At 36.9% G+C, this 16,355-nt stretch overlaps 1 protein-coding gene across 1 annotated transcript in view; it reads left to right on the forward strand.

Annotated features, from left to right (window-relative positions):
* LOC129754411 (uncharacterized) overlaps positions 1-16,355 on the forward strand; it is a 65,816-nt gene continuing 49,461 nt past the window's right edge. The window contains exons 1-2 of the mRNA XM_055750473.1: positions 1-516; positions 9,982-10,886. The gene's annotated coding sequence lies outside the window, so the exon portion shown is untranslated. The remainder of the gene's footprint in view (positions 517-9,981; positions 10,887-16,355) is intronic.

Below are 16,355 nucleotides of genomic sequence, written 5' to 3' on the forward strand. Positions count from 1 at the left end.
GTCGATCGTAGTAGTCGCGTGATTCGTCGGCGCGTAACCGGTGCTGTGCAACTGTGAACTTCGACGCGTATTCAACTTTCCGGTCGTCCGGTGTCTCGATTCGCGATCTTCGATCGTTCGCCACCTGCGCCAATGTTGTGATTGCTCTTGTTGTTTTAATCATTGGCCCAGTATCAGTGTTAAAAAAAGCCTAATGGAGCGCCACTTCGTCGTGGCCTACTACCTACAACAAACCGTTTGCTGACAGAGAGATGCGAGATTATGTTTGAAAAAAAAAAGAATGGATCTCGCGCTGTTCTCATCCTACTACACGTGGCAAGAGTGATCTATTTTTTTCGGTTTCCCTTTCGCGCGGTGTTTGTGTGGTGATTTCGCGAATATTGTTTCGAGGTTATTCACAGCGTCAGTTTTTTTGCGTTTCTTTCCTTCGTGCAAGTGGCCTACTATTTGGGGCAGCAGCCTGCGGCGTTGTTTGCTTCCATATTAGCATCCGCTGCAATGGGATTTAAGTGAATGGTAAGTTTCTGTTTAAAGTTTTTTGAGGCAAAAAGCTCTTACGATGAATTGAAGTTATGAGTATTTAGTCCTGGAATCATTTTTAAAATAAGATTTCTAATATAAGCAATTTTCTTTGAATTTAAGGCTTGAATTATAAATTGAAATTCAAAATACTTAAGCAGAACACTTACAATGTAAACTAATGTAAAAATCTAAAGAAAATAAATTTGTTATTTAATCGAAAAAAAAATTGCTAGGACTCCGCCTAATGATAGCTCAAATCCGTTTCTGTTGATCCTACTAAATTCATATCTACACCCATAGAAGAGGTTACAAAAATTCAATGCGTGTTTAGCAAATCTCTGTGCCGAAATTGCGCACAAAAGTGTACTGTACTAAACTGCCGTTCTAAGCAAGAATGTCCCATGTGACTTTTGGGTCATTTTCACTTTTTCCTGGAAACGGTCTCTTTTAGTGTTAACTTTCGAATAAAAACACAAACAAGTATACTTTGTTCTGAACTTATACGAAATTTTCATCAAGGTGGTTGTCTCTATGTAGATAGTTCTACGCAAGAATGTCACACTAGAGAAAATTCTATGAAAAATGCAAATTTTATCAAAAAATTGTCTTAAGATGAGTTTAAACTGTTGAATTTAATGTTATTCACTGAAAAGAACACTGAAATAGAGGGCAGAAAAGGAGCGAGAAGCCTTGAGTGTTTTAAACAGAGAAATTTTCACTAAACACTTTTCGGTAGGCACTACTTACAGGATCCATACTCAAATATACATTTTTATAAACGAAGAGGAACGTATTCCTCAAAGTACGGTTTAGCATGAGTTTTTGGGGAAAAAATAAACTACGCAAGCTTTTAAAATGATAGAAAAATTGTAGCCGTGTGACAGTTTTTTCGTATAACTAGCATCGGCATGCGTTCTGATTCTACGCAAAAGTGTCACACGGAGCAGTTTTGGCTCTAATTTCCCGTTTTTTTGTAGGAAATGTAATTTTTTTGGCAGAAAACATTGTAAAATGATTAATTTGAACTGTTCACTACGAAAAAACTGTCGGTGAATTTTTAGTTTGAGAGAAAAATTGGAAATATAGCTGATATTTCAACCGCGTTTTTCTCGTTTGCACGTTTTTCCGCATGAGACAATCTTGCTTAGAACGGCAGTAAAGATGATATGATTGGAAAAGCACTGCTGGCTCCCAAGCTGAATTATGCAAGCGAAACAGAAAAACATTTTATGGGTTTCTAAAGCCTAGTCCACACTAGGCAACATGAACGGCGATTTTTGTTATGAGACGGACTTTGTTGTCTGTTGTTGATTTTGGAAGCCTGAGATGGTCTCAGTGTCACCCGAAGAAAATGGGAGACGCTGAGAGACCGTCTCGAGACGAACTGTCTCCTAGTGTGGACTAGGCTTAATCCTATTGGATAAGTTATCCCGAAAAAAATATAGTGAGAATCGAACTCACTGTCAAATCTCATCTCGGCTTGTCAGTCCGATATCTTACCCAGTGCACCATCTGAGTCGGTTAGCAAACGAAAGTTTATTGTCATAAAGCATGGATCACTACAAATCTGGACGCACTGTTTATTATACCATAGCGCTCCTAGTTGTCGGATCTGGAATTTTTTGACAGTACTTTGTTCGGAAATGTTTCCTCTATCAGTGCTGAAAATTTCATTACAATTCGTTTTGTTCCAAAAAAGTTAAACTCATCCGAAAAGGAAACGTTAAATTCACCTGGATTTTCACGTAGGCGCTCGTTACGTGAATTTTTGCTTGACTTACGTGAATCACTTAGAGGTCAATAAAAAAAAACACTTGATCCTTACGTGAAACTCACATAATTATATTCTGTCAAAATGAAGACACATTCGATTTACGTGAAAATCCAATGATCCGCGAAGTTTAGACGGAATGGGTGCATTCTATGTGATGTTCACGTAACTCTTAATGGGTCATTCACGTTAAATCTCTGTAAAAGAATACCGGTACTCAATATGGCGTGGTTCCAAGTTCAAGCACAGTTGTTACAGGCAAATAGAGACATTTTGAAGCTGTTTTTTGTAAGTATAAAGAATTTAGCTTTTTGATTGTTCTTTACAACCTTTTTTATTTCTTCTATTTAAACAGAATGTGGAATCGGGTCAGCTGCAACTTCAGATAACCGCTATGGAGGCACATCAGTTTCGGGAAATGCCATTTTTTGGACGATTGTGTCAATTAAATGAAAAGTGAAAGTGTAAATAGTGTAGTTGTGAAAGTGAAAAAATGGCACAGTGTTTTGTAAATTATGTGGCATTATAAAAATCCTTAAAAATAAAATAGTTTTTATTTAAATGATACGAAAAAAAATTCCTACATTCTTATTTCAATGAAATCTATGTGAATCGCGTGTAGCAGAACGAATCCCTTTTCACATTCGATCTACGTTATCTTCACATACAACGCATATGAAAATTACGTGAATTCTGCTTGCTGTATGAGCTCTGTTTGCTACCTGAAGTTCACGTAGGTTCCACGTGATTTTCATGGTGGCAAAAATCCATGTACATTTTCACGTAGCGTTCATGTGAAAAGTTTTTTCCGTGTACACTTAATGGAAGCCGCGAGACGAAAATTAATTTTGGACACTCAAGTCAAAAATCGCGCGATCGTTAAAAATGGTCAAATCGACCGTGTGCAGCGTTTTTAAACGTTTCCGTGAGATGCATACTCTCGATCGGCAGGTTGATACCAAGCTAACTAAGGATCGGACACTGCATTTGAAGGTGTTGAGAACGATCAAGGTAAACCCAGGGCAGTCGGACTAGGTATTACATCGCCAGGGAATTCAATGCCGACCGGTGCACCGTCAAAAGGATTCGTCGGCACAAAGACCGGTAAGCAACTAATACGAACATTGAAGCAGTGTAGTAGCCAAAGGACGTGCCTGGAAGTTATACAACAAGGTTCTAACGAAGTACGACGGATGCATCCTCATGGATGACGAAACGTACGTGAAGATGGATTTTGGGCAGCATCCTGGCCAAAAATTTTACAAAGCCACTGGTCGGGGTGATATTCCCCGCCAAGTTTAAATTCGTTTTTGTCGATAAATTTGCAAGAAAGTGTTTGATCTCGCAAGGTAGTTGCAGCTGCGAACGAAAACCCCGAGTTTTTGTGAAAAACAAGACCATGGACTCCGAAATGTACAAGGAGGAATGCCGGAAAAACTCTTTTTTTTTTTCGTACATTAGATCTCACAAAGGACCAGTTAAGTTTTCGCCAGATTTGGCAAGCTGCCACTACAGCAAAGAGGTACTACAATGGTATCGGGCTAACGGGTGGATTTCGTCGAAAAGGACATCAACCCACCCAACTGCCCTCAATTCCGCCCTATCGAAAAATTTTGGGCAATTGTCAAGCAGAAGATGAAGAAGAATGGCAGGATGACTCGGGATGCAACAGAGATGAAGAGATTTATTTATTTAAGTCTTTGACTGCTGCCATACAGACCGGATATTAAAATAAACTTATGTTTGAATTAAGACTATGTTAAAGCTAGGGAACGTTACGGATTGCACATTTAAACATTGATTTAGATACATTGAAGTCGAACAAGTGTGAAACATCGTTGAAGACTTTACAACATCGATTAAGCGGGTGGTTTTGTCCAAAAACTGTTCTGCTTCTAGGTAGCCAAAAGGTGGTTTGGTTACGCAAACGGCGGGCTGGGGCGTGCAAACTCAAGTTTTGAAGCAATTGTGGACAGTCTACAGAGTTTGTCAGGATATCGTATACAATTCGCTGCAAAAATGTTCTGCTTTGGTCTAGGGACGGTATAGACAAAAGAGCACACTTTTGTGGGTAGGGTGGTAGCCTTACAGGGTCTCGCCATGGCAGTTGACGCAACGCATAACGAAGAATTTTTTTCTGAAATCGTTCGATTCGTTTGATATGGACAGAGTGGTAGGGTGCCCAAACTGGTGCCGCATACTCCAAGACACTTCGCACCAAAGAGCAGAAAACTGTCTTGAGAGCGTATGGGTCCTCAAAGTTCAAAGTATTTCGTCGCAGGAATCTAAACAAAACGAAGGCTTTAGCTGTTGTTGTTGCGATATGCTGATTAAACGAGAGCTTCTGATCAAAGGTTACTCCAAGATCCTTAATTGTGACAACTCTTTCGAGCGAAGTGCCACCAAAAGCGTAATCGAAGACCAAAGAGTTTCTGGTTCTAAAAAAGCTGATGCACTTGCACTTATCGGCGTTTACTTTCATTCCATGTTTTCCACACCATGCGAGAAGACTGTTAATGTCTTCTTGAAGCGCAACGTAGTCCACTCTTGAGTCAACGATCCGGTAGATCCGGCAGTATTTTTGGCGATTGAAGGGCGATTGCTAAGTCGTTTATGAAAATCACGAAAATAAGTGGTCCTAAGTGACTACCTTGCGGAACACCAGACGGCCTAGTAAACATAGTGGAGTGAATTCCACGGATATTTACGAAGCCTTGACGATTAAGCAGTTAAGAGTGCAACCATTTGCTTACCCATTCAGGGAAACCATAGCGTTTTATTTTCTCCATCACGACCATATGAGGTACTTTGTCGAAGGCCTTGCCAAAGTCGACGAATATTGATTCTACTTGCAGTTTTTGATCAGTTGCAGTATGCAGGTCACTGGCATAGCACATCAAGTTGGTCAACGTTGATCACTTCCGGATAAACCCGTGCTGGACTTCGGCAAGTATCGAAATAGTTGCTGAATCAAAACTTCAAGCACTTTTGAAAAACAGCAAAGGATTGAAATTGGCCGGTAGTTCTCCACACGATCTACTCTACATTTTGAGTACAAAACATTATTATTTCATTTACATAGCTCCGAGATTGACCCTTTTTAATGCGTTTAGATTTTGGATGATCCATGCTTTAAATCAATAAATTTTCACATTGAGTCTGAGTCAAATAAAAAAATTCTTTGAACTCAAAGAACTTAATATTTGGATTAAAAAATTTGGAACATAGGTTTAATGGAAAAAAAATTCGGTTCAATATAACATTTACTTGAATCAAGGAAAATGGCTTTTGTTTCAATGTACACGAGGTTTTTGAATCAAAGATGTATTTTTTTTATCTCAATGGTACTACTTTTCCCTGCGTGCAGACTTTACTTCATCTATCCGTGACAACGTTGCTTACACGATGTGGACATATTCAATGTGTGAAACATTTTTTTTTAATGAAAAATACATCAGACAAAGCCGTGTTTGCATAGGAGAGTGAAAATGTTCATGGATAGGCAAAAAATCGGAAAGCTCTCATCAAGTTTTCGTGTGTTTGTCGTCCTTGCGCCCGATGTTCTTCTCATTATGGCAGTCATTTTTCTCGGATTCTTCCTTTTTGTACACCACAAATCACAACGTTTTTCTATTTAACCATACACATTAGCTCTTCTGGACAAAACGAAGATGTTTTTCTTTTCTCGCAAATTTCTATTTTTTCTAGTCACAACGCGGACAGAAAAAAACACATCCGAACCCTTACAAGGCCTTCTCCGAATCCATGTAAACGTTACTCAAAAATTATGCAGTTTTGAACAAAAACTGTTCTAGAAGTAAAAGCTCATAACAGCTGTCAGAAGAATCTTTATTCATACCAACAGAAACAAATATTTTCAGCGACACGGCTCGTTTCGCCTAGCAGAAGCAATAGACGCTAGGTCGACTACACGTTAGGCTTAGAGCAGTGGTTTTCAAAGTGGTCCCTACCGCCCCCCTGGGGGCGTTGAAGACTTCCAGGGGGGCGGTGAGCTCAATTACGAAATTTGGGGGGCGTTGGAAGGGCTGAGGGGGGCGGTGAGGTCGTAATTCAAATTTTTAACAAATCACGAAACAACGTAGCTTCGAAATAAAAACGAGTAAACTCGATTCTAAACAATGAAATTACGTTACAGATGTATCTTCAAGCAAATTTTCGTTCCAGTATCTTTTTTTTTTTTCTAAAAATATATCTAAAAGATTCTTTTATATTGTCTCAGATTTTGTATACGCTCTACATGATGATCTTATTGTGCAAGATTATTTTGTGTTATACTAAAAAGGACTAATTTCAAATGGCAATGCTTGATAATTTTAAAATGTATTGTCTCAAAACATCTGCAAAACAGAAAAAAACCTCCGATGAAAATCTTTTTTAAAAGGTGTCATCTGTGATTTAGTGATAGTTTTAGGAAAGACCATATGAATGATTTTTTTTTAGGTAAAAGAATTTCTTTTAAGTTCTTGCTTGTTCATTTTTATTTCAACCGATTCCAAAAATCAATTGTGCTATTTCTAATGGATAAACTTTTAATCTATCCGGTTGTCGCAATATTTTCGGAATTCTGTTATTAGAATCAAATTTAAACTTATATATTTTTTACGATATTTCACCAGATGGACAGTAATTAGTTTGTTTTCTATAAATCAAATTAATGGTCAATATTGAATTTTGTTTATCAAAATTTAAAAAATAAGATTTTTTTTAGGACCTAATGATATGGATATGTAAAAAAAATTCTAAAATTCTGAAAATCACGAAATATAGTTTGAAATATGAAAAATGTTAGACATTGTTAAAGCAAAATCGACCATTTTTACACCACCCCCTACCCCTTTGGCTTTGAGGGCCTCATACAAATTAGAATGAATTTTAAGTATAGTCGAACTACAACATAAAGCCAAAAGCTATTGGTTTTTCAACAATTCAGATTACATTTTTCTAAAGTTTTTTTTTATTTGCCCAGGGGGGCGTTGAGCGCGAAAATTTTGCAAAAGGGGGCGGTGAGTGAAATAAGTTTGAAAACCACTGGCTTAGAGTGTCCATTTTGCGGCCATTCTAGCGTTCCCGGTAATCGGGAAACTGACGATCCTTTTCCTGGGAATTCTCGGGTTCCCGGGAAAATTGAAAATGAAGATCTTAACACTCTTCTGCATACGAAACCATAGGGGAGAGTGGGGATACTTGATCCCCTTTTCTTATTTTCACCATATCTTTTCGGAAAAATTTAGCAACTCGCCGTCTTTGACATTTTCTGACAGCTTGTAACTTCAAGTTTCTATGCTCCAAAAAATAGAACGATACTTAAACCCGTTGATGAACTAGAAGCATTTTCGTGGGAGTAAAAAAATTGCGAATATTCTGGAGTTAGGGGAGACTTGATCCCCTATTGAAGGAGACTTGATCTTTTATTCAGGAAGCCCTAATCCTTGTATAAAAATCAAACAAAACCCCAAGATAGAATGTTAATTTACTATTTTGGTCATGTTTGTTCTCATTTCACAATTTATAGCAGACATAAGAAGAAAATTCGATAACTTTGTCTCAACGCTAATAACATTGCATACTTGAAGGCGCTATTATTTATAATTATGAGAAAATTAATTATTTTTGCTCTTTTCTTCAGACAATTGTTTGATAAATATTAGTTTTTGGATAAATATTAGTAGTTTCGTGATCAGCAATCATAACGATCAATTCAGAAAAAGAATATGCCGTTTGGAAGGGGGATCAATTGTACCCAACTCTAGGGGATCAATTATACCCATAATCAACATTTTAGAAAACTTTTTCTGGAAAAAGTTGAGAGTTTTCCATTGCTTTGAAAATATGGAATAATGAAGTTCATTCTACGCTCGAACGATTGATACATTGGAACAAATATTTTTTTCATAATTTTCCCATGTAACGAACATTTTAAAGTGATGAAAAAAGATCTTCAAGTTACATTTTGTGAAATTTTTCAAACAAAGTTCAATTACTCAAACAATTATTTTGTTAAAATTATTTATACTACAGGCTTTGTAATTTTGCTCATTTTGGCACATTTTTCTAGAACATTTGATCTTTGTAAGACATTACAGTTTTGAGATATAGCTAAGGAATCAAGTATCCCCAGGGATCAAGTATCCTCATTCTCCCCTATCTATATGGTATTTTCGTTTTTTAGGTAGTTGTTTTGCTAAACATTTCAAACTTGTTTAATGCCCCAAAAATTCAATAAGCAATTATAAAACCCTAGATACCTTAAAACAAAATACTCTAACCGAAAAACTAGACTGATAATTGCTGCAAAAATCAGGAATAATTGAGATTTTTTTTTTCACTATCGATAGAAGTTGGTTAGATAGACTTCAGGTTATTCATCAAATCTCGTAAATTTTGCGATAGCTATCCTTTTGTTTCAAAATATGTCATTTCTTTTCCGATCAGTTTGCTACTGTCAACAGTTTGCGAAACTGAAGTTCTAAATGATGTCTAAAATCAGATTCTTTACGTAGCGTTTCTTTATTGGAATTGTTTAGTTTTATAGATTCTTTGTCGTTTTTCACTTTTACACTAAGCTGCCGAACGAAAAAAAGAACATTTTTATCAAATTATATGTATTAATCTGTTTAAGAAAAAATGTTAGCGTCTCGATCATATATATCTGATCCATGTTTCCAATGTACCCCTGTAAAATGTTAGTAATTTAGCACTTTTCATTGGTTTTGAGAATTCCCGGAATTCGGAAATTCCCGATTTTTCTTTTTTCCCGGGGTAGGACTCTCTAGTTAGGCTGAACTGATGTTAGGGAGAATTAATCGGAAGAATCAAAAAGAGTGGTTCTGGGTTTATCCAAAAACTAGGGTTGATTTTCTAGTCATTAAGCATCATGACCAATACATATGGTTGCCAGATTGCCCGGTTTTATCCGGGTTTGCCCTCGATATTTAATATAAAATTTGGGACCAGTTCGGCACGGCCAGGTTGCCCGGATTTTATTGAAAAATGCCCGGATTTTGCCCGGATTGATTCACTTTATTTGGCAAAACATTAAAAAAACAGCAAAAAATGAAATTGTTTTAGCAGGTTTTATAAAAAATGATTATGAAAGGTTTTTGGAAGCCTAAAATACAATTAAAAATTTGTCCATGAGTTTTGATGAAAAAAATGTTTTTTTCTTGAATTTTTGTTGAATAATTTTTGGGTTTTGAAAAAATTTGCCCGGATATTGCCCGGATTCCCGGTCGTCACTTTTGAAATCAAATGCCTTACCCATACAGGCTCATGACCCATTCGGCCTAACGTTTTTTGAACGAATAACCTGGCCCTGTAAAAATCGTTCACGAAGCTTAAGAACAAAATAGGTCTCAAATTACTGCCTTGAGGAACATCAGAATTGTTGCTTCATTGAAATCCAAGTTTAAAATTCAGATTTTTTCACGTAAGTCTGAGGTGTCGTGTAAATGGAGCAAGATTGACTCAATAAATAAATAAATACAATTGGAGCTTTCATTGATACTTCATTGATAGATTTTCATAGACTTTAAGGGAAAAAGAAATACCTATAATCGTATTCTAAATTTTTTTTAGCTTGCTTTGAAGATTTTATATCTTTTTAATACAATCCTTCCGTTGTTTATACAGATTGTTTTGTTTTTTTTTTTTTCTCTCTTCATTTCTAGGTGTTCCCAGCGGATTGTCAATCACTTACATACCTTCACGTGACGCGCCTTTGACATGAAAACGGACGACGGGACGGCACGGTTCCTTCTAAGGAGGATTGATGAACCGAGTCATCATCATCATCCGGTGTTGGCGGTTTTTGCGGATTGACATGCGCACACGGATTCATCGCGACGATTAATTACCTACCGATTGTGTATTGTGCGGTTAGTGCGGTGCGATCCTTATGGCAAGCAAGCAAGTGCGCTTGCTGACGTATGAATGACAGGGAGCCTCAATTCCATCCGATTCATTCAACGGAAACCGCCATCAGGCGCCAATTAGAAAAGTGTCACGCGCGTATTTTGAAGTTGTTTTGCGGCGGGGGGTGGCTCGCGAATAGTAGGCCAAATTCAAGGTTCGAATAGGCACCCACAGGGGAGGCGGCCTTCGATTCGGAGGTTGTGCCTTGCCTACTATGATGTGGTTATCTGTACGTGATGATTGCGAATTCTGCATTAGACCCCCAGCTATTTGCCACTGCGTGTCTAGTGGCGAGTGAATTTAAAAATAACAAATAGGTGGCCACTGCTCTGATGTGGATGGAATTTCGACCTTGGCAATCAACCGAGGGGTCATCCAGTGGCGTCGAAAAGCTTCAAAACAAGTGAGGAGTGTTTTCGTGGGGTGGTTATTGGAGGGTTCACTGGATATCAACAGTGATCACAACCTGTGCTTTAAAATCGGTTGATATTTTTGAAAAGTGAGAGCAAAGCAATGTGCTGAAAATCGAATGTTTATTGAAGCATTAGCTCAGAAGTGTTTCGTTCCGGAATGTGACATGAAGCTTGAAAACGTGCATGAGAATATAAACAAAAAGGGCGATATGATCCTCGATAACTTCTGTTAGTGGCTCAAACACAAGGTAAGAAAACAATTTTATGTTTTAACATATACAAACATGTATGAAATTTTATCTCTTAAATTATTCTTTGCTCTGATTAAAAATTTCTTTCATAAAATTCTCACATTTCTTACATGCATTATTCTGCTAAGAAGAATCAATCATGATAGGAATGCATCAAGAACACTTGGTATGCTAGAGATCTCTCCGATCATTTGAATTATGAAACCCGGCTCGAAGAGCCAAATGAACCAATTCGTATGCATCGCAGAACGCGTCGTTCCGGCGCGATGATCATTGTCTCATCCGAATTGCGACCCATTCCTCCACACAGTTTGACAGTTGCTGACCGAGAGATGGAAGTTTCGTTTACCTTTCTCAACCATCCGATTCAATTACCGATTTTTTTTTGTTTCACTTCAATTCTCTTTCGGTGGGCCACCCAGTGATTCGAAAAGAATGGCTTAAATTGGCACAATAAATTGATTCGTGCTGCCCCTTCCCGGCCTTCTTGGATTCTCCTGAGAAGACAAAACAAATTATCGGTGTCGATATTCACACATTCGCGCATTCTGACGACTGAATTTGTTTACATACAGATTTTGGGCGCACTGAATTACTTATTGTGCATTCGATGAGGTCATTCGCATGCAGCGCCAACTTAGATTGAATTATCACTGCCCACAATCCAATTTGGTTTTGTCAATCGATTCGATTGATTCAAATCGAAGCAACCGGATGAGGATGAAGTGGTCCGGTCGAATTGATCGTTTGTTTTGATTCGTTTGCAATCTACTCAATAATCGAACGTTTGTGGTCATCGTGTGAATTGGGATCATGGGGAGCTTTTTCAAGAAGGATGAGGCATAAAACAGGAAATGTTTTTAAATATAATTGACGAAATTTATGACGATGATTACTGAATAATAGTTAACAGAAAACGCCAAACCAATTTTTGGCGCAGCAAACGGTACCGTGGTTGAATTAAAAGGAATTTTTCGATTGCTTTGATTCAGTTGAATCATTCAATCAAGTAGGCTCACAACACAACAGAGAAAAAAATTTGTTCCACGAGTTGTGTGTGTTTTCGCTTTGCATTTTTTTTTTCAAATTCCTAGTTATCATCTTTTTCAACACCTGCGCTAAACTCTAGGTGCAAAAATGGCATACGAAATTCGAGATTTTCCCCCTAGATTTCTAACGAAAGCTCAAAGTCAAATCCTTCTAGGATCAACTTGAATGTACATTTTCTTCAACCTTTCTGAGGGTCCGGCGCCGAATGTCCGATGCATATGGCTGAAACGTATATTTCCAAAATGTTGCTATTTCTAGTTAAAAATGGAAGAGATAAAAGATCAAAACCGAAAATGTCTCCCGAGAAATTGTTGCTGGTATTAGCCAACTCGTTGAGAAATGTTATAAAAACGAGTCTGCAGCTAGGAATAATACCTAAAATGTGGAAGTATTCCACTGTAGTTTCTGTAGAAAAACAGAAAAATTCACGAGGGGTTATATCGTCCTATAAACGTATTAGAAATTGGAAATTCAAGAAAAAGTGCTGGAATTAGCAGTAAAACAGCTATTCTTACGCTTTTTTGAAGACATATTGGTTGTTGAACATTCTGGATTCAGGAAGCAGCATTCAACTGAATCTACAGTTAACTTGATACTTCGAAATTGGAAAAATAATACACTGAGGTTTTTTTTACGCGGTATTTCGTCCCGCGTAAAAGAAAACCGCGAAAAAAAAACCGCGTTAATTCGAAAATCCGCGTAAAAAAAACCGCGTTAATTCGAAAATCCGCGTAAAAAAAACCTCGTTAATTCGAAAATCCACGTAAAAAAACCCCGAAACTCGAAAATCCACGTAAAAAATCCATTTTAATTAAAAAATTCGCGCAAATAAGCACGTTACTAAAAAAACGCGTAAGAATCATGATTATTTAAAAATTTACGTACAATGATAGTTTATTTTTAAGATAAAAAACAAAATCAATTAGATTAATAGAGTAGTAGAATATAGTGAGGCTTATTTGACAGTGTGGAATTCAGATCGTCTCATGTCTCAGGTCTCATGTTCCATGTCTCAGGACTTAGGTCTCATGTCTCAGGTCTCATGTCTCAGGTCTCATGTTCCATGTCTCAGGCCTCAGGTCTCATGTCTTAGGTCTTATGTCTCATGTCTCATGTCTCATGTCTCATGTCTCAGGTCTCATGTCTCATGTCTCATGTCTCAGGTCTCAAGTCTCAGGTCTCATGTCTCATGTCCCATGTCTCGTGTCTCAGATCTCGAGTCTCATATTTCAGGTCTCAAATCTCAGGTCTCATGTCTCAGGTCTCAAGTCTCAGGTCTCAGGTCACAGATCTCATGTACTCACGTTCTCACGTTCTTAGTCTCAGAGCTAAGATTTTCCCAACTACAAAAAGATTCTAAGTGTTTTCCTTTGAAAAAGTCTTAGAATAAGTTCTCTGAAAAACCGCGTTAATTCGAAAATCCGCGTAAAAAAACCGCGTTAATTCGAAAATCCGCGTAAAAAAACCGCGTTAATTGGAAAATCCGCGTAAAAAAAGCCGCGTAAAAAAACCGTGTAAAAAAAACCGCGTAAAAAAAACCTCAGTGTACTGAAAACGGAAACTTCATAGTGACTGTGTTTCTAGACTTCAAGAGAGCGTTTGAAACAATTGATCGGTTATTGCCGTTAGAAGTGTTTGTAAAAATTGGCATCAACGGGCACGGTTCTAAGCTGGTTCAAAAATTATTTGGAGAACAGAATGCAACGAACAAACTATGGTTCATCTTACTCGCGATACAGAGAAAAGATCTTAGGAGTTCCCCAAGGAAGTGGGTTGGGTTTCTTGTCATTTATACTGTACATCGATGACATGAAAAGAGGCCGTCTCAAGCTATTTGCAAAAGATTCAGTGAAGGAGTGAAAATGACTTAGAACTCGTTGTACAAGTAGCAAATACTGATTTGAAAAATATTGCAGATTTTTTTAATGTATGTATGGTATGGTATGGTATGTATGGTTCCCCCATCAGTAGCAAGGTCCTGCCTATGGCTGTGTGGCTTGGCCTTCGAATTTCTTCTAGGGCTTCCACAGTCCGATGGTTCGTCGAAAGAAGGCATCCAACCCTCAGAAACCTACAATGGCCGGCTACCCGTGCCGCTTGCAATAATTTCTCCAGGTTATCCCCAGATGCATTCCTTCTAAAATATTTATAATGGTTTGAAATAATATATGGCAGTAAGGAAAATTACTAAAATATTGGATATTCATTTATAGTCTTATAAAATAAAGAAAAAAATATTATTTATTTATAAAAGGATACGAACCTGAAAGTTAAAATTATTAGAGCATATAATCATAACCAACGTTTGCTTTCAACAAACGTATCCTAAATTTTGAAATAAAAATCTTAAATTTTATTTATGAGGATATATAAAAATATTTGGAATGTTTTCGAAGTTATTTTTTTTTTTAATATTTTAAATTCTCAGAATTTTGCAAGGAAAAACTTCTTTTATGAGTTTAAAAAGATTCATTTTCGAATTCGATGTTTCCAGAAAATATTCATTAAGTCTTGAAAATATGGAACTTTTGAAGACAAATTTTAAATTTTCATTACCAACTTTACAAATTTCACGGGTTTCAAAAACATCAAATTTTCAATTAATTTTTTTTTATTTCAAAGCATTCCAGAATTAATAATACTGAAAATCAATATTTTCACTTGTAAGGTTTTCATGTATTCAAACTTCCAAATTTTTATCTTATTCCCAACTTTCATTTTTTGTTTTTTAAATTTCAATTTGTTTTTTTTCCAATATTTTATATTTCTGATCCCCCCCCCCCCTCCCCCCATCCTTCCACAGGTTCCATTTATACAATTCCCATTTTTTTGTAATTTGAAGGGATTTTTTTACAAATTTGAAATTTTTAAAATAAATCAATTTCCAATTACACTGAATATTTTATAACTATTTGAACAAATTTTCTAACAATATCAGTCAATTTCACAATTTGATAGAAACATCGGAACACGATGAAAAAATGAAATTAACCACCTCCTGAGTGTCGATGGCTCAAACAAATAACATAATTCAGGCTGATATCCTTCTGAGTGTCTAATGCTTTGTACTTGCATCCCGACTTGTATACAAATTAAAAATAAAGTAAGATGTTGAAACATTTCACAAACCGACTCCTCGTGCCTTTCCTCGAAGATTGAAATGGGTTAAAATGCCATTTGCTGTTCGAAGAAAATTATGTAGATGGTTGGTTGACCAACCTCCTTAAGGGATAAAGTTATGTTTATTAAAATTAAATATACTTAGCTTAGAGTTAACAGAGACATCTTGGGGTCAATTGCCGATAACCAACTTCGGAATCCGATCGAAAGAGGTCACTGTCATCACATACCATCTTGCACACAAGCCTTCCAATGTTGTGTTCAATCACTTGATGCAATTTCTTCTTTCTTCCTCTTATAGCAGTAACGCGTTCGTAGCGTCACCATCATGAAGAATTTTCCGATAAAAAAAATCGACAATTTGCACATAAAAACCCTTTTCGCACTCACTTCACTCTGAATTCCACTTTACTCGAAGAAAACCAAACACTGCGCGAATAAATCACTAGACTATGCAACGGTACACTTTATATTTCACCCGAAATTTGATAACTTTACTGCACCGATCAGAAAAAATAAACTTCACTCGGCAGGGCAGGGTTGCCGTCGTCGAAAAATATTGCAGATTTTTTTTAAACACAGAAAATAATGTCTCAATCTTGATCAATCTAACTGGATGATTATTGGAAATCGCAAAATTGGAGCAATTTTTAAGTTATTAATCGATGGTTATGAGATCGAAAAAGTTCGTTAAGTCAAATACATAGGAGTACAAGTCGATGAATAATTAAATTAAATAGCTCACCTAAACTACACAAAAAAAAAAAAAAAAAAAAGAATATGAAATATGGATTACTCAACTCAACTCGCTTGAAATTTCTATCGATACGTTCCGACTGTCCTCTAAACTCGGCTTTCAATTTGAATCTGTCCTCTCAACTCGTACGAAATTTTTTATCAACACGTTCAGGCTGTCCTTTCAACTCGCCTCTCAATTTCAAGCTGTCCTTCTTACTTGCTTGAAAATTGTATCAATACCTTTAGGTTGTCCTCTCAACTCTTTGAATACTTCTATCGATACATTCAGGCTGTCTTCTCAACTCTTCTTACAATTTTAAGCTGTTCTCTCAACTCGTATGAAAATTTCTATGGATACGTTCAACCTGTCCTCTCAACTCGCCTATCAATGTCAAGCTGCCCTCTCAACTCGCTTGGAAATTCTATCAACAAATTCAGGCTGTTCTCTCAACTCGCCTTTCAATTCCAAGCTGTCTGTAGAGTCCTCTTGTCTGTCGAATTCCACACATCTTCTGCACTCAAATCTATTTTTCCTTCACACCTCATCGATCCCGCTGT

Source organism: Uranotaenia lowii, chromosome 3 (genome assembly GCF_029784155.1).
Source record: "Uranotaenia lowii strain MFRU-FL chromosome 3, ASM2978415v1, whole genome shotgun sequence".
Lineage (NCBI taxonomy): Eukaryota > Metazoa > Arthropoda > Insecta > Diptera > Culicidae > Uranotaenia > Uranotaenia lowii.